We start from the raw sequence: 21,074 nt of genomic DNA on the forward strand, positions 1-21,074 counted from the left end.
GATATTAAATTATTTAAAAATGACACTACACTAAAAAAACTTTGACATGTACTTTACATTTTTATTACTCTCGAAAACTAATCCACAACAATTTAAATATTAACATTTTTCTCAATAAAAGTGTATATTTTAAAAATTATTAACTTTAGACCTATAAAACTTTAGACGAATTCTTCATATTAATATATTCAAAATTACTTTAATATACAGGGTGGTCTATTAAAACAATACAAGAGAGATTCATTCCGTTGTTTCTACTGACCCTGTATAATGGAGAATAGTTTTACACTGGACTGCAAAATTAATCGGACACCCAGATTTTTCCTAAAAACTAGCATTTTAAAAAGTTTTGGTATTTCTAATTTTAAACAAAATTTAATAGTAGAATTTATTACACATCAAGAAATTAACAAAGAAAAAAGAAGGAAAAGTTCAAAAAATTGAAAATCTGCAAAGAAACAAAAATACATTTTTTTAATTTTGAACATTTTTTAATAAAAAATTATATTTAGTAGGGTGTATTAGCTCCACGATCCCTAATTACTTCACTCATTCAATCAAGCATACTTAGGATTAAGCAGCAAATTCTTCCTGAGGAATTTACTCCCCTTCGTCACAAACTGCTTGCTTCAAGTCAATGACGATTTGAAACTGAACATGGTTACGTCGAATATGTTGTCCCAGAATATTCCATGCATACTCGATTAGATTTAAGTCTTACTCCTTGGGAGCTTTGGTTATAAAGGAATCTTAATTTCAGCTAAGTGTTATTCTTACAATGTGTAGACGAGCATTATCTTGAATCAGACGAAAGTTTTGTCAAACAAATGGGGCAAATGATACTACATGATCTTACAAACATTGTTTAATATGCTTTTCAGCGTTTAAATTGCCTCCTAGAGAAATGCCTGTGTACACCATTATACCATTTTCACCAAATTGAACTCTGGCAGTAAAACAACATTGGTGATAACATTCACAAGTTCTTCTCCAAATCCTAGGCCGCTTATCTGATTCTTCTTCTTCTTGATGTGCCTCTCCGTTACGAATGTTGGCAATCATCATGGCAATATTTATCTTATCTGCAGCAGCGCGGAAAAGCTGCACAGATGTTGTATTGAACCAGATTCTGAGGTTCTTTAACCAAGATGTTCTTCTTCTTCCTGCACTTCGTTTTCCAAATATTTTTCCTTGCAGGATGGCTTGAAGGAGAGCATATCTGGATTCATTTCGCATATGTCCGAAGAACTGTAACTAACGGAGAGGTCAGTACCTCTCCGTTCTTATTCATTCTTCTGAGGACCTCCTCATTTGTGACTCGGTGAGTCAACGGATCTTAATCATTCTCCGATATAGCCACATCTCAAATGCTTCCAGTTTTCTGCACATATCTTCGTTCAAGGTCCACGATTCAACAACATAAAAAAGGACAGAGAAAACGTAGCATCGCAGCATTTTTACTTTTGTATTAAGTTGAGAGAGAAGTTGTGACTCTTTATCATTATCCTCTAAAACAACAACTTCTATGCTACTTCTTTTGTAATCATCATTTTTTTACTGCAATTTTTGAAAAGGAGAAAACAAAAAAAACTAAAGGCAAACTTGCAAACCCTTAGAATACTTAAATAAACTTAAATAGTCAGAAATACGTATATACGGTTGCCTTCCATCGATATACCATTTTTGGTTTTCTGTTTTGCGAGACATGTCATTACTTTTTACTTTTATTATTCACTCGCATTATCCTTTTATATATATATATATATACATATATATATATATATATATATATATATATATATATATATATATATATATATATATTGTTCATTAAATTTAGCGTTATATATATTTAACGTTGTTTGTAAACATATAGTTATTATTGAATTCGATAATAAAAATATCTATTCTATGAACGAATATTTGAATTAATGATACACAATTTTTATTTCACGTGTTAAATTAATTCGTAAATATAAATATACATGGATCTGTATTTACGATAGTTTTCTTCCTTATCGGAAAAAGGCGCCAAATAAGATGTAAATATTTTAATAATTAAAATTTTTTGCCTGTTAAATCCAAAACAAAGTGTATTTAACTTCTAGACAGTATAACAAAGCTCTTGAAAAACTTCTTGGATCATGATCTGCAACAAACATCTTATCATCCCACAATAAAAGTCAAGAGTAAATATTATGTAACGTTCTCTTACCAGCTTGTCTTAGGATTTATATTTAGAATTATTAAAACTATTAATAAACAAATTGTAAAGGATAGAAAATAAAGAAATAAATAAATTTGTATCTGCAGCTGTAATTCTGATTAGGATTAAAACCAAGACTTGGTTATAACTAGTATGTGTTTATATTCTGGTGTATATTAAAATATGCTTAGCTGTAATTTCCATATTTATTATTTGTTTCTATTTTGTTTATATTCAATAAAGATTTATTATCTGATCTAAGCCATACGGCTCTCACTCCCCGTATGCGGAATTTACCGATCCCAGATACCTAGAGTATCAATAGGATTTAGCTGTGAGAGGAGTCTTTCCGCATTATCGCGTACTCTAATATCTTTAATAAATTTTCTGACGATTCTGAGAGCCTCTAGATGACTGTTAGGAATGATACCAGTGGTTTAACGAATTATAGGTATAACTAAAACCAAAACTAATTATTTCTAATGAATTGTTGATCTCTTCAACCTTATATAGAATGTGATTTCTCAGTTCTTTAAGATTATACATTGGAATTCTGACCTATCCCATTATCCAAAGAATCTCTAAAATATGCAATTTTTTCTTTAATTGTATCTAAGTAAGGTTTTCTCCGAAGCGGTCTATTGGCTTAATGCACATCTTCCATTCATGTAACCGTCAGGTTTAAGTCTAGTATTGGGGTTTTCAGGTCGCACAAGCGCCCTTAGCATGACTTAAAGACCACTTACGTAGCCGGGACCGAGAGCTTTACGTGATTTCCGAAGTACGGTAGCAGCAGAGTTAAATTTGAAGTTCAGTGGCGAGGATCGAACTACGGCTCTTCAGTCATAGGCATAAGTGCTGTAGACCTTATACCCAAGAACCCAAAAGTTAAATCCAACAACTAAAGAATTAAACAGTTAATACATACTTAAAAAAAACTTAACGGATAATAATAGAACTAATTATTCTTTATGGAAAGCTACAAAAAAACTAAAAAGACCAATTATCTACTCTCCACCCATTAGACTAGAGGACGGTAATTGGACCATAGAAGCAAAGAAGAAAAAGAAGACACATTTATTAGACAACTTGAAAATACATTCAAACCCAATGAAAGCCAAGAAGATGAGCAAAGTTGGTGGACAGATTCGAACGTAGTTATGAGGATCGAATCGTTTTATAATGAACCATTGTCCGCTTCTTCTCGAGCGAAGATGATAAATACAATAAACCGTTGAAGTTGTGGAGTAAAAATGTTGGTTTTATTGACAGCTACTGATAATTACACTATAGATGTTAGTTAGGTAACTATCTACAACAGACTGCCCTCAAATGAGCTCAAATCCCCAATTTATAATCTCACAAATAATGTATACCTCAGCACAGAGGTTATTGCTTCTATCATAATAGAAAACGTTGAACTATGAGCTTGCAATACAATTTAATCTAGGCCGTAATTGCAACACTTAGGAAGTTTAATTAAAAAATATATTATTCGGAAATTTATTACGTTGTAGGTAAATGAACTAATTATTAAAATATTACACGATATGTTTTCACAATGTTTCAATTAAACATGGTGAAACTATAAAATATTAAGAAGTTAAGAATAATACAAATAAAGGGATTAATTTGTGATTGAACAGTTGGGAAAGAACCAGTTCAAGTAGAGAAAGTAATAAGAGCAAAATCTTCTAAAAAAGTAATAAGACTGAAATAAAAGAAAATATCAACTCCAGGCTATGATTTAATCACTGATGAGGTACTAAAAACCTATCTCGTAAAGCTATTGTTAAACTGACTTATATTATTAATGCTGCCTTTAGGTTAATGTATGTACCCAGATTAAAGAAAATAGTGGAAGTCATAAGGATTGCTAAACCAGGAAAATATCACAATGAAGTTTCTTCGTACAGACCGATATCACTACTTTCTGTAATGTCGAAGGTATTCGAGACTCTCCTACTCAAAAGAATGGAAATAATTATTAAAACAAAAAACTTACTCCGACACATCAATTTTTATTCAGAAATAACTACGCGACAATTGATCAAGTGTATAGAATCATAAATAATATTAAAAAATCATTAGAAATAAAGAGGGTATGTTCTATTATATTTCTTGATGTTGCTCAAGCCTTCGATAAAATATGGCATAAAGGTTTGATATATAAGTTAAAAACATTTATTCTCAAACAATATTTCCAAATTTTAGAGTCTTATGTATCTGAAAGACACTTTAGAATTAAACAAAAAAACACCTATCTAAACATAAGAGAAATTAGAGCAGGAGTTCCGCAAGGTAACGTGTTCGGCCTGGTCCTTTATTTGCTATACAATTACGACATACATGTATTAAAACATAACACCATTTCAGCAAACAGCAGTTCACAAAATACATTCCTGGACAAAAAAAAATGGAAAATTAGGCTGAACGAAAATAAGTGAGTCCACGTTAACTTTACCAATAAAAAGATACAAAATATACCAGTTACAACTAATAATAACCAAATACCATATGCAAATTCTGCAAAATAACTAGGTATGACATTAGATGTGTAACAACGCTGGAAAGTTTATGTTAAGAAAAAAAGGAAAAACTTGGCATAAAATATATAAAAATGTATTGGCTGCTTGGAAAAAAGTCTTCTTTATATACAACAAGTTTTTACTTTATAAACAAATACTACGACTTATTTGGACTTGGCCAACAATTAGTTAACTATAGACGACAAAGAAGAAGGGACGAGAGTAGGCCTAGAAGAAGGTGGCTAGAAAGAAGACGAAACGGGCTGCGAGCCTAAACCTTAAAGTGTAGAAAATAAGAATATTGAACCATTATGAACGTTTATTTTTCTATTGTAATATACTGGAAGCAATTCCTAAAATAAATTTCAGTTTATAAACTTGATGTTCTGTCATTTTTTATTTAAGCGTATATGTATATAAAGGGTGATTCATTTAGAGGTACTTTTTTCAACAAGAAAAAACAATGAAAAAAATAAATTTTATTTGAAAATATTTATTATCATACAAAAAAACCATTCTTTACAATTCCTTCTTAAATATAATTTCTTTTAAATGTTGGCCATGACTACGATTCAGTTGGTCCATTCTGAAGTTCCAATTCTCGATGACTAGTTCCAGCAGTTCGATTGGTATTTCACTAATCACTCGAGTAATATTGGCCTCCAATGCCTCCATCGTATCTGGTTTATTCATGTAGACTTTGGACTTTAGATAGCCCCAACAGAGAGAGTCTAGAGGTGAGATGTCACAGGATCTAGGCGGCCAATTCACTTGTCCAAAGCGTGAAATAATTTGTTCACCGAATCGTTCTCGCAGTAAAGCCATGCTTTCACGGACTGTATGGCAAGTGGCGCGATCTTGTTGGAACCAAATGTCGCCTAGACCACGAGCTTTAATTTCAGGTACCAACTAGTCCGGTATCATGGCACGATAACGGTCTCCATTCACAGTAACATTCTGGCCGGTCTCTGTTTTAAAGAAATATGGACCAACTATTCCACCAGCCCATAAACCACACCAAACAGTTGTTTTTTCAGGATGTAATGGCAACTCTTGAACCTCTTTGGTTTATCATACCAAATACAGGCATTTTGTTTATTAACGTACCCATTAAGCCAAAAATGTGTCTCATCTGAAAACAAAACTTTTCTCAAAAACAGTGGATCTTCTGAAAGCTTATCAAGAGCCCATCGACTCGGAAGGTCGGTCGGCTTCAGCTCTTGCACTAATTGAATTTTGTATGCTTTTAAACCAAGATCCTAACTCTCGCTCTCTACTACTACTCCCTACTAAGAACTCTTATTTTCAGAATACAACTTAATAATTTCTAGACGCTGTACCAGGCTAAGTCTTTCCATCATGAAATGTCAAAGAATACTGAACAAAAGCGAAATGTCAGTTTGACAGTATTCATGCACGATCTCCAATCAAATCCCCACCAAAAAAAGTACTTCTAAACCCTTTGAATCACCCCTTTATAACATGTACCATACTACTATTGTATTATCTATCTGTCTGTTGGAGCACTATTGAAATTGATGTTTTCGGTTTTAGACTATGACAAGTTAAATAGTTTTAATATTAAATACGACCAGAGGAACGAAAACTTGCAACCTTAAGATCAACGCTATCGGTAGTGCTAAGTAACTGTTTTTTAGCGAGCCTTCGTAGTGACTTCACTACCGACCTCCTAGCTTTCTCGGCTTTATCTAATTACCATTTTTTCCTTGGTTCTATAATTCTATAATGTCTTTTAAATAACGTCATAGAATAGGTCACTAATTTAATAAATTAATTGTGTCATAAATTTTTGGTTGTCTGAATATCTATAGAATTTAGGGCTTGCATTAATTTCAGTTAAAACATAATTATTTTAATCCTAATCACAATTAGAGCTGCAGTACATATTTATTTATTTCTTATATATGTTTTTTATAATTTATATTTTATATTTTATATGTTTATTTCATTATTTACGTTTTGTATCCCTTTCACTTTGTTTCTTAATAATTTTAATAATTCGACATAATAATCCTAAAGACAAGCTGGTAAAAGAAAGTTGCATAACGTACTGTTGACTTTTATTGTTGGATGATAAAATGTTTATTGCAGATCATAATCCCAGAAGTATTTCAAACGCTTTGTTATACCTACTGTCTAGAAGTTAAATGCACTTTGCGTTGGATTTAACAGGCAAAAAATACTAATTATTAAAATATACACATCTTATTTGGTGCCTTTTTCCAATAAGGAAGAAAATTAAAAATTATATGTTTACAAACAACGTTAACAAAGATTTGCAGATTTCAGAAAAAGCTTTGCTATCGCTTTGAGACACAATTCATCAAACGTTCCGTGTATGAATCGATATTAATTAATAATATGACATTATAGCATTATTTCAGAATAACTCTGTCTCGTCAGATATCCGGGAAGATACAAATTCAAACACAGGGAAAATAGGTAAAATATAAACACATATTTTTCTTCCCCAAAATAACTAAAAATAACTCCTTCAACATCTCCAATCTCTCATATATTTTATCTTTTTCATATAAAAACAAAATAATACCATAACTTAACTAAACCTTACTATAAATTAAACTTACAAATTAAAAAACAGAAAGTCACCAGGAGAAGATCAAATACCAAATGAACTCTTAAAATATGGAGGTGATCACCTTGTACAACAACTGCAACTTCTTATTAATAAAATAATCACCACGAATAGAAAACCAGATGAAGGAAGGAGAGCGATCATGGTAACGTTCTTCAAAAAAGGAGATAAGAAAGACCCCAATAATTATCGAGCAATAAATCTATTAAATACAACACTCAAATTGACAACAAGAATAATAGCGACAAAAATAAACGAACGAATATCTCTGCAAGAGGAACAGCAAGGATTTCGGACAGGAAGATCACGCACGGATGCAGTTTTTGTAATAAGACAAATAAAATGAAAAGTCGCTGGAATACAACAAACCAGCATATATGTGTCTGATAGATTTGAAGAAAGCGTTTGATAGAGTGAGAATTCGGGACGCGATACATTTATTATATGAAAAGGAAATATCACTGGATTTAGTAAAAACCATTGAGAATATATATAAAGTTAACATAGCTATGGTAAGATGTAAAGGAAAACTATCGCAACCTATCAAATATGAAACAGGCATTAGACAAGAACATTCGCTGAGCCCATTAATATTTAATCTGATAATGGATGAAATCATAAAGAAAGTTAAAAAAGAAGAGGACATAGAATGGGAGAAAAGGAAATAAGGATAATATGCTACGCCGATGACGCCATAATAACAGCCGAAAATGAAGATGACCTACAAAGAATAATTATAGAATTCGAAGATACGGCACTCATATACAACATGGAGATCTCAACAGAGACGATGTAAACTAGTCGTAAATAACAAAATAATAGAACAAGTGATGGAAACTGACTACTTGGGAATAAAACTGTCAAGCTAAGGAAAAGTGGAAGAAGAAGTACAAAAACAAGTGAACATGGCAAACAGAGCAGGAGGATGTCTCAACAACACAATCTGGAGAACCAAATACCTCACAACGGAAACGAAAACCAGGATATATAAATCAACAATAAGACTGATAATTACAAAGCGGAAACAAGAGCAGATACAGCAAAAACACAAAGACTACTGGAAACAACAGAAATTAAAGTCTTACGAAAAATAACAAACCAAACTCTAAGAGACAGAGTAAGAAGTGAGGAAATACGAGCGAGATGTAATATAGAGGAAATAAACGCGTGGACCAAAAGAAGAAAAGTGGAATGGAATCAACACATCGAAAGAATGACAGAAAATTGAATAGTACGAGTAGCAAGAGACATATCGCCAAATGGAAGATCATTGGGACGACCGAGGAAAAGATGGTCAGACAACGTCAATTGAGGCTAAAAACCGAAGTAAAACAGGCATTTTGCCTATTTATATAGTAGGAAGAAGAAGAAGAAAGAAGAGTCTTACTCTATAAAATGCTTTTTTTACATCAATCAGACACAGAAAAGCTAGATTATTATACTCCAGTGATTTCTCAGTAATTTGCTTGATGACGAATATTGCATCTGTAAACGATCTTCCAGTTAGAGGACCCTATTATTCATGAGCTAAACTTAGCCTCTGTTTCACTAGTTCTTGTAAAATTTTTGTTGTTAGTTTAAGGATATAATATAAGTAAGAAATATAGTAGAAACAATTTAAGAGCGGAACGTTTAATCCTCTCTTTGTTTACACTGACCAGTTCGTACTGACTGGTTCGGTGATTTTGCAAGTGTGAATTAATGGATTCCTTCTGGGTAGTGGTGAACCATAGTATTATACATCCTAGAAGGAGAGCCTTCTTGTGCCTGATATGTAAGTTCTAACTGTTTCATACAATTCTTCTAAAGTTGAACTTTTAATTTTAATTTTGACCTAAATTGTATCTACCTTACAACGAATAAACAGTTTATGACTGACTGGATTCTGGTTATAACCACTGATGTCTTGATTATAATTTTATATTGGGTTAATTTTCAAGAATTGTGTCAAGAAGAACATTAACACCATACTACAGTAAGACACCACACTTATATGTTGTTCTAAAAATTCACACAGACAATTTACCCCTCAGACCAATTTGCAGTAGCATGGACTCTCCTTGCAGCAGACTGTCTCAAAGTTTCTCCTAGAGAGCTCTAGGAGGAAAAACTCACAAAACTTGCAAAAACTATCAGAAATATATACTGAATTTATACTTTCACTCTCATTTCTCATCTAAAGTAGATGGTGTAAAATATACGAATAAAGAAACATATTTATATATTTATGGTATTCATTAATTCTGAGCATATTATAGAGTTCCTCGAGAGATTCTATGATGAGCGCTCAATAAGAAAGGAATCCACGGTCAGTATACGAAGATTGTAAGAGATATATAAGAGAGAGTAACAACTACTCTTAGGGCCGGTATGGGAGAGACAGATAAATGTCATGTTAAAGTAGGATTAATTAGGGCTTAGCGCTCAATAATTATGTATTCCTATTAGTATTGGATCAGATAATATTGAAATCACGGAACAACAGTCCCTGAGCTTGATGTGTTCTGATGATGTCGTGCTAGTAAGAATTCTGAAAGCGATTTAGAGCAAAAACTGGAACGGTGGAGATAACTTTGAAATGAAGGTTGAAAATTTAGTAGAATAAAAACGAGTATGTGCAATGTTGACATGACTACTATAAATAAGATAAATAACTTTAGATGGTGATTACGAAAATTAATAATTGTAAGTATGTTGGGAAGTTTAAAAAATATATATTAGGCGAGGTCTAGGAGTAGCACCAATTAATCCCAAAATGTGAGAGCATATATTAGGATTGTTTGAGCATGTTCAAAGTTCGAGATGCGGAGAATTGCTGAGTTTAAAGTTCCTAGAAGAGATATGAAGGAAAGACCAAAAAAGACCTGGTGGGAAATTCTTAGGAAGGACATGTCCCTTAAAGGGATTGATATTAGTATGACCCAATATATAAACTTATACAGTTTATAGAATTTAGGGAAGCCGACCCCGCATAGTGATAAAAATAAATAGAATTATGATCATGACTAAACGAATAACTTCTCTACTATAATTGTAGTAGCTTATGCAGTTGTATCATTGCGTAATTGGAAGTTGATTTTATTGAGATAGGTTCATCTATAAAACTAAGAGTAGTTTTGTAGCTAATAAAAATATTATTATACTTATGCTAATTAATGTAAGAAAACATCTGTCCTCTTCAGTGAATCGTAAACAAATACATATAATAAAATATCATAAGATATCACAAACGACTTTTTTGCTTTGACGCCAAGGACAATTATCACGGTGTCGTTATGCAATGATCTTTAATCGGGTGAATTTATAAAATTCATATCTAGATTTAATTAAGAATTGATTAACAAATCATTTGGAGAGTATGCACTTAATGATATGTTTTAATTACGACTAAACTTATGATTTTTTTAAACTATATAAGGAATGTCAAATGTTACATAGTCCCAATAATTAGTGAAATAAAAAGTAATGAAACCTATAGATAAAATATTCGACGAATTAAAAAACCAAACCAGAAAATACATTCAAAAAAAATTAACGAAGTTTTCCCTTCCCTACCAAAAAAGATCGGAGAAAACAGTGTGCCATCAACATCCAAGACACAAAACAGAGAAGATTTTCCTTCCCCACCAAATAAGGAAAGGGAAGAAATAATCAATCGAAACTAGCGAAAACGGTAGTAGCCTAATCACCGAAGAGAACAGAGAGATAACCAACATAAAAAAGTTAAAAACAAACCCCCAAGTAATAAAACTACCCACAGTGAACAAAACAGGAGCAATATTGAGTATTGCTCAAACTCAAAGGGTATACCTAGACAATAAAATCTCCAACAACGGAAGGGAAACCCTCATTCGAACAAAAAGCCCTAAAGACTATAGAAAATTTACACATATTTAAGAAGATTATAGCAAAAAAAACAAAATACAGTTTATCGCCTTCCCATTAGAGAAAGTCAACAAGCCCAAAATAGTTATCAGAGCACTTCCCACAAATACATAACTTAAAGACATACAAGCAGAACTAATAAAGAAACATGAAATAAATACAATAAACATATAAACAAGAAGTCAAGGAAGGCTGAAAAGAAATTACAGTGAAAAAAGAAGACGTAGATTTGGATATAATAGTAGCTAAAAACCTAGGACTACAAACAGATATCAGAATTTTACTTGAAGGATCAGAAGACCACAACCCTATACTCCTTGAAATAGGCATATGGGAAGAAAATACCAAAATATCAAGGAAAAGAAATAAAACGAAGTGATCCAACTAAACAACTAGTGAGCATAGGAATTTGGAAACGTTCCTACAATTGACAAGAAATGGAGGAAAAAATCCTATATCTCGAAAACATTATTAAAAAAGCACTAGGGAATAGCACTACCGAAGGAACATGTAAAAAATATAGATTTAGATACATTGTTCAGGAAATAAAAGAAATGATAAGGAAAAAGAACAAAGCCGAAAAGGAAGCCAGAAGAACAAAAAATCAGGAAGATAAAAATAGTGCAAACCAACTGAATCGACCAGTCAAATAGGCACTAATAGAGCATAGAAGCCAAAAGTTGGACAATTACGTAAAAGAAATGGAGGAAGTGGGTCAAAATATGCAAGAACTATAGAGGCTCCGAAGAACTTTAAGAAACGACAGAAACTACTAAGAGAAAGCCCAGATGATGATAAGGACTCATAAGAGGGAGTGTTCACTGAATTATCAAGAAGACGCAGATATAGACTTTATCTAAGGAGTCGACAACAACAAAACTTAAATGGGCGAAGAACAAGAAAAAATAATAATATCACCAAGACATATAAGTGAAATTATTAGAAAACGTTTACCAAAGAAAGCACCTAACCCAATCGAAATCGCTAACAGAGTAACAGAGACACAAACATAACAAACGCAGTACTAAGATATATCCTCTTCCCAAACAGATGGTAGGAAACCCATGTAATCATGATACCAAAGCCAGGAAAGAACTACATATCTCCGCAAAATTACATTCCGATTAGCTTACTTCCAGCAGTCAATAAGATAGTAAAGCGGGTTATCCAAACCAGACTCCAATCAGAGACAGACGGGCTAGGGTCTAATCTCAAAAGCACAATTTGGATTCAAAGCTCAACATTCAAGCGAACTTTAAGTACTCAGATTTATAGAAAACGTAGCAGTTGGATTGAACGGCAAACAATATACAGGAGCATCCTTTCTGTATGTAAGCAAAGCCTTTTGACAGAGTGTGGCATGAAAAACTAACATACAAAATGAGAGATTAGGGATACAGGATTAGGGTCCATATAGGAACAGTTCTATCTGAACACGGAATCTCGTAAGCTAGAGTGCCACAGGGGACAGTCTTATCACCATACCTGTATAGCATATATACAGCCGACGTTCCAAAAACACCCAGAACACTAATCAGCCTTTATGTAGACGACACTGCGGCAATCGCGGCAAAACATAGGAACCTGGATATGGCTTTAAGAAATCTACAGACGGCACTGGATACAATAGAAGAATGGAGTATCCAATACAATAAAAAATACCCAGAAAATAAATCCAGAAAAAACCCAAGAGGTTATCTTTAAAAAGAAAAGAGATATCCCAGAAGAACAGCTAACAGTGCAAGACAGGCCCATCGAATGGCAAAACGAACCTAAATACCTACGAGTCACAATGGACCAAGGTCCAGCATTCACATCTAATATTAACGCGACAGTCCAGAAAACAGAAGTGGTCAGATAATATGAGGACTAACAGTAAGAAGAAGCAAATTGGCTATGAAAACAAAATTATGAGTGATAAACAGCATCATACTAACAATAATTACATATGGGGACTCTTGCATGGGCACAAAAGTCCCAACAACAAAAAGAAGTTTCGTGCAGCACACAGCAAAAAAAGAAGACAACGAGATCACCGTTAGCATGGCAGTGTATTCACTAATATTGATTTTATGAGTTTCAGACAACCCTAAAAGAAATCTACAAAAAACACAAAAACAGATTTGGCTACTAAAAAATTTATAAAACACTAACAAAAGGGGCAAGCCACAAAAAATACTAATAAACCCCAAAAAATGGAGAAGAGAGCTCCACATCCCCGAGAACCGAGTCACAGAACTGGGCCTAGTCACCGAACTGAGCGCTTTAGGCAGACCTGCATTGTTTGAGGTCGGATTTTTTGTGGGAGGCCTTGTACCCAGGATTCCCACACGAAAAGCACTTTGCTGATAAGAGAGCCTCTATAGCGCATCAGAGTGCTATCGGGGGGAAGTGGATGGTCTAGAGTATTGGAGGAAGGTGGAGTGATTCATGATTACACGAGTTAATTCTCCTCGCTCCAATGAATTGTATCACCCTAATGTTATACTTGTGTGCAAAACTCTCAGGCTGAGTTAAACTATTGCTTGATTGTTACGCTTAATTATATTATAAACTAACTTTAGAAACAGCTTTGAAATGATGCAAATGGAATGATGAATGATGAAATTGGAAATGAAGCATGAGGCTTATCGTACGGTATTCTTCGTCTTTTTTTGGCTTCTGGTTTTTTTGGAAGTGGTTTTTGACTTATTATTTACCTCCACTTCTAGATCAAAAATTCTCTTTGGTCCTCAAAATGTTTCTTTAGGTATTCTTTCTATGTTCTTATCTTACTCTATTTTTTCAAGATGATGTTTCTGTCAGAATCAGTTAGATTTCTTTTTTGTCCTCGCCTTAGTACACCTGTCAGTTCTTTAACTTTTTTGTTTATTGCATAATTTGTGTACAATGTAACTACCGTGTTTCAACTATCTAAAGTCTTATCTTTTTCGCATCTTTATAATGCTTCTTTTTCTTTCGCTTCTCTCATTTTTCTTATTATTATATTTATCGTTTTATTTTTGTCCGGGTCATAAAGTTTTTCTTTTTTCGTCAATTAGCTTCAGGATCTCATCTATTAGCCACAATTTTGGTTTGAATAATTTATTTGCCTTTAAGTATTTTTTCTTTACAATTTAAACTATTTCAGTAATATGTTTGATCTTTTGTTCTTCGTTAGTTGTGTCCCTTATTGCAGGCATTTGCTCGTTTAACGTAGCTTGTACGTTAAATCGATTACACTCGATAATCAATCGATTCGATAATCGTTTATATTTAATCGAATCGAATAGATTATCTAATCGATTATCGAATCAAATAATATTAATTATCGAATCGAATAATATCGATTATCAAATCTTATTGATTATCAAATCAAATCATCATCAATAACAAAAACACTGGGTGTTTTATTTATTTTGCCAACTTTTTATTTGGTTCATAACTTTTCAACCACACTGTATATTTTCTTTATATTAGACTGGCAAATATTGTTTAAGGTTCCCCTTCGACTAATTTATTTATAATTATTACAAATCCAGTTTCGGATTAAAAAATATTAAAAAAAATATTCCGACCCAAAAACAACATCCTGTACATTAGATTTTTAAAAACGAATTCTGCACTTGAAAAGACGTTGAAAAACTTAATTTAGTTGTATACTTTGAGTTTTCAGCAAAATTTTATTTTTTGGTAAATTTTGAATTTGTATTCTGAAATTATGTGAATTGTGAGATATCGAAGTAGAAAAAAGATTTAAATGCTACTTCATTAACATCATTATTTAATCTAAATGTATAAAATGTTAACATTTCTAGCGTTTTTTTATTATGTGCGACAAATAATTCATAACAAATATTTATCTTTAATTAATGAATAAATAATAAAAAGTCCACAAAAAATACATAACTTTAATCAACGAAATATCTTAAAAATTAAAAAAAACAACAGCAAAAATTGGCAGAAAAATAACTATTATCAACACTAAAGTAATTGTTCATAATTATTTATAAATTTTTAGTTTTTATTTTAGTTGTTCATTGAGTGGCAAGACCTCCTCTCTGGAATGGTGGTTAAGGTTTTAGCCGGAACACGGTAAATCCGGCACTACCCTGGGGTCTTCTGGCTTAGTATCCTACTCGGCCGAAAGATCACCCTGGCATTTTGTTCCGTGACGTAGATGTCCAAAAATGATTTCTTCCACCGTTGCCTGTCAGAATTCAATAGATACCTTCTTAGGCTCTTACTGGAATCTGGCAATACGGCAATTAAAAAAAAAAGTAATTGTTCAAAATGACCACCACCTTGAAGGCAAAGTATTGCTCTTTTTGCAATAAGTGTGACTGACTTCCTAATCTCGCCTGGGTTATTTTTCATTTCTTGGAAGGCGTCGTAAATTAGTTCAAGAAGTTCTTCCCTACTATGTATTTTATTGTTATAAACTTCGGATTTTAAATATCTCCAAACATAACCGATAGGATTAAAATCACATTATCGTTTTGGCCAGACACCGCCTCTATTAATCCATCTATTGGGAAAATTGTTGGATACAAAATGTCTAACTATGCGCCAGTAATGTAATTAAGCGACTGAAAATATTTTCCAAAAAATTGAAATACACTTCAAAGGTTAGGGTGAGAGGTAGAATATATTATTAAATTATTATCAAATAGGCCACTCCATACCTTTACAGAAAATTTATGCTGCAAGTGACTTGGATTTGTGGTAAATTGATTTTGTTCTGCCCAAACGTTTGATTTCCCGAAATTGTATACCCCATCTCTCGTGAATTTTGCTTTAACCGTGAATAAAGATCTGTTTTTATAATTCTTTGATTTCGAGTGATCCACCTACTAAAATCAATTCTGATTATTTCATCTCCAGATATCAATCTTTGTACTTTCTATATATGGTAAGGATCGGGTTGAAACTTCATAAGTCTTCGCCAGACAGTGGTATGCGGAATTTGCAGAACATGACTAATTCGTCGGGTACTCACTTTTGAATTATCCTCAATTAAGTTAAGTATATATTCCATATTTTTCGCTTTGTCGTTCATTACGTTCGTTAAGTCTTATAGTTGGAAATTGACCGCGTCTTCTGGAATAATTGTATACCTTTCCAAAAGTTCAATAGTTTGATATTCTGCGTTAAGGAAACCGCGAATCGCCGTTTTATATTATGTTCTCGAAGATTCGCGATATCTTCTGGTAAACAAACAGTTATATACCTATTAGAAGTAACCGTTCTTCGATCTTGTAAAGCAATTGTTGCCATACGACCAGATTTTGACACAAAAGCTGCAACCATTTTGTTTGACACACTTCGAGAATGGATCACTTTTGTTGGGTTTTCCTCATCGTGAAACACCTTCGTAGTGGATTGGCGTTTATTTTCTGGTTCATAGGAGTAAATCCAAGATTAATTGCCACTAACAATACTATAAACGTTTCTTGAGCTTCCTTTGTTAAACCGTTTTAATGTGAGCAAATGAGGGTCCCACGGGAAACCAACTTCGTAACACCCAGTTCTTCGTGTAGTATCTTTTGAAACGAGGTTTTTAAAATGCATAATGATGCCTCTTTCTGTCGGTACATTACAAGGCGGTCATCCTTAATCAGCTGACGAAACGAATCAATGTTTTGATGTGTGTGACTGCTGTTCTGAGTGGACCTGGCCTAGATCGTCGCTGGAGCGACCCCTCTGAAATTCGTAATACCAGTAGGAAATAGTTGACTGGTGTGATGCTTAATTCCCAAACACAGAAACCATTTAAGTGAGACGTTGCTGTTGGGATAATCCTCTTCGAAAATTGTTAAATTTATTGCTCGAAAAAGTTCTATTTTGGTAACCATTTTTTCCATTCCAATAAAACTCTCGATTTATTTTAACAAGAGATTTTGGTTACATTGTTTTGTTGGTGGCGCCCTCTAAGCGGCTATAGACAAAAACTAAAAAGTCAAACCTTATACGACTAAATTAAGTTTTTCAGTCTCTTTCCAAGTGCAGAATTCATTTAAAAAAAATCTAACATAGGTACATGTTGTTGCTTTTATGTTGGAATATGTATCTTTGTTATTGTTGAAGTATGAACCATTAACTATAGGATTTTTGGGATCGCATAAGTGTTTTTTTTTCAGTTAGCGTATGTTACTTTCCGAAAAAACACCCTGTAAAAAATACCTTAGTAACGCAAAATGCTTATGTGGGAAAAACCACACACTACTAAGTGTCCGGATAAAAGAGCATAAATCATACATCAAAAAGAGAGACTTCGACAAATCTCAAACATGCAAACATGTCTAAGACAATGAACACAGTGTATAAAGGAAAGATGCATCAATAGTCATGAAACAAATAGTCAGTAAGAAGAGAAAAATCAAAGAAGCAGCCCTCAGCCTACTTAATGAAGAAAAATGAGTAGTACGGCTGTAGCATGCTCTGATTACCAATACTAAAAGAAGAAGTAAGCAATAAGAATATACCAACATTCGTCGATTAATTAAGGTCAGAGACACATCATCTACCTAATACGTAAACACATAATGCATAAACACACAAAAATCAGAATTTGATATCAACCCGAGGGTACCACACCACCCTCAGAATTCTTAATATTGTTCTGAAGCTATTTTCTTGTGGCATTTTAAATTAATTAATATTTAAATGGGAATAAGCCACAATTAAAGGTTAAAATACATTTATTGACGTTTCAATTTCCACTTCGGAAATCGTTCTCAAAATACAAACATTAGTAAATTAAACAATTTTTTTTTTTTTTTTAATTTAATTTTACCTTTAATTGTGGCTTATTCCCATTTAAATATTAATTAACTCAGAATTCTTAACTCAAAACATTACTATACGCATACTAGATCGAAACATGTAAATTGCTTGTCTAATTAGTCAACAAAGCGCCAATTAATAAACTACATTTTAAATAATTCATTATTATATATAAATATTTTTTAAAACGATTTCCGGAATGAAAATCCAAACGTCAAAAATAAATGTAAAATGTAGTTTTTATTACAATTAACTGTATATACAATTTGTAATTGTGGCTTATTCCCATTTAAATATTAATTAACTCAGAATTCTTAACTCAAAACATTACTATACGCATACTAGATCGAAACATGTAAATTGCTTGTCTAATTAGTCAACAAAGCGCCAATTAATTAACTACATTTTAAATAATTCATTATTATATATAAATATTTTTTAAAACGATTTCCGGAATGAAAATCCAAACGTCAAAAATAAATGTAAAATGTAGTTTTTATTACAATTAACTGTATATACAATTGAAGACGTATTTACAAAAACAACCTAACCTACTAACAACTTACATTTTTATTAGATTTGAGCTAATGCTCTAAGCATCTTTTTGTTTTAAGGTACATCGGATAGTGTGAAAGATATTTTACAAAAACGACACAGGCAGCTAAAAAAATAAACGACGAAAATATCGATGTTTTAGAAAATCTACGTATCTGTCAATACTTTTTAACAAAAACTACATATCTTTAAACAGTTATGTACTTTTTGTGAAATATATATCTATATTCGGTGTCAAGCTGTCAAGTAACATAACCTAACCTCAAAATTCACTATAAGTTTATAAGTTTATAACTTTATACGTTTATACGTTTCAAACGTATAATATTTCAATCCGTATCAAAATAAATGATCAAATAAGAGACTGGATTAAATAAAAAACGAAAATATAAAGAGAAAAGGGAAACTAATAAAAATGAAGAAAGCTAAAGGTATTGAACATATGAGAGTGGCACAGAGACGAATGGAACGATCTATACTGGGAGTGACGTTGCGGGACCGAATAAGAAACGAAGATCTGCGAAGAAGGAAGAAGAAGAACTTAAATGGAATTGAGCAGACCATGTAGCGAGAATGCATGACTCACGATGGACGAGTAAAATTACACATTGGAGGCCAAGAGCAGACAAACGTAGTAGAGGAAGACCACCTACATGTTGCGCTGAGGACATCAGGCGTATCACGAAAAATTGGCAACAAAGAGCACAAAATCGCAAAGAATGGACAGGGTTTAAGGGGGGCCTATGTCCAGCAGTGGACGTGATAAATGAAGGCTGGATAATGATGATGATGATGATTGAACATATTAAACATAAAAACACGTTAATCTCAACTCGCAAAGTAGGACCAGATTGTATATAAGTACCTATAGGTATCTGTTACTAATATTAGTGTTGGTTTTTTAAATTACCTTCTCTCCTTTAACTACATACAATATTATATTATATAATGAACCCTTGAAAATAATCGACAAAATTACATACTTTGGATGCAACCTAAATAAGGAATGGGACCACTCATAGGAAATAAGATGTCGTATAGAAAAGGCGAGAGCTGTCTTCAATCGCCTGAGGAAGATTTTATGTTTTATGCACCTGAACATTAATATAAGAACACGAGTCTTGAGATGCTATGTATTTTCTACCCTTTTGTATGGAGTCGAAGCCTGGACCTTAATGGAGGCAACATCCAAACAATTAGAAGCCTTCGAAATGTGGTGCTACCGCCGCATGCTCAGAATTTCCTATATCAATCATGTTAAAAACAACACCGTGATCCAACGTATGAATAAAGATCTGGAAATTATGCGTATCGTGAAATTCAGACAGATGACATATTTAGAGCATGTCATGTGCAGTGCAATGAGAAGTATCAATTATTTCAACTAATTTTACAAGGCAAGATAAAAGGCAAAAGATCTCAAAGGCGCAGAAGGACATCGTGGTTGAAGAACATCAGACAGTGAACAGGAATGACTACCACACATCTATTTAGAGCAGCTGTCAACAAAGTTGTACGGACCAACGTGATTGCCAACATCCACAGGGGATAGGCACCAAAAGAAGAAGAATATTATATTGTTTCAGATGCAAGCTATATAAATATTATGAAAAAATTTCCTTGGAGCAACGTAGAAATATATTGACATATTTCAATAATTTGGGAGTAAAAAACGACCAGGATGATTATATAATGAGCTTTATTTGGTCATTCTATCCAAAAATATATTCAACAGAAACACCTAAAAAATTTCGAATGGTCACTTATTCCTATAAGAATCGTATAGATGTAAATGAACAATCTGTATGCCTTACTGCCTTTTGTAATATACATTGTGTTATAAAAAGTCGCGTTTGAAGGCTTCAAGATCTCATTTCTTGTAATATATTGACCCCTAAAGACAAGAGAGGAAGCCACAGGACAAACTGGTACAAGAAAACATCAGAGGAAGTTTTGAAGTTAATCCGTTGTCATGTTGAGTCTTCTAATGCAAGACAATCACATTATTCTTAAAAAAAAACAACTGTGGATATTTTTCTGAGAATTTGTCAGTAAATAAAATGTATAAGTTATTTTTACAAAAGTATCAAATACTTACAGGTTTCATATGTAGTGTATTGGTCAGTTTTAAAAATGAGTACAATCTCAAGTTTGGTCTCCCATGAACTGATACATGTGCCACATGTGATAGTTATAAACTAAAAATTCAGTTGGCAAATTTAGAAGAAACAAACGTTATTAAAACTGAGCACAAGCTACATTTGAAAAAGGTTGAATAGTTTACTGAAATTAAAAGAAAACTAAAGCAAGATGCCCAACAAAATAAGATAATATTGCTCACCTTTCATTATATGCAAAACCTACTTTTGCCACACATACGTACCAGTGATGTTTTTTATTGTCGCCAGCTGTGGATGTTTGTATTTGGGATTCATGATGTTGGGAAAAATAATGTCGTTTTAATCAGTTTTCTGTATTGCTTGGTACATTCTATCATCTATATTTCATCTATATTTGG

The 21,074-nt window shown here is 32.8% G+C and overlaps 1 protein-coding gene across 1 annotated transcript in view; it reads left to right on the plus strand.

The window, feature by feature from the left end:
* The window catches only part of LOC140433718 (uncharacterized), a 61,978-nt gene that overhangs the window by 40,377 nt on the left and 527 nt on the right, over positions 1 to 21,074 (plus strand). The gene's annotated exons all lie outside the window — the stretch shown is intronic.

The sequence above is a fragment of the Diabrotica undecimpunctata genome, chromosome 2, assembly GCF_040954645.1.
Source record: "Diabrotica undecimpunctata isolate CICGRU chromosome 2, icDiaUnde3, whole genome shotgun sequence".
NCBI lineage: Eukaryota > Metazoa > Arthropoda > Insecta > Coleoptera > Chrysomelidae > Diabrotica > Diabrotica undecimpunctata.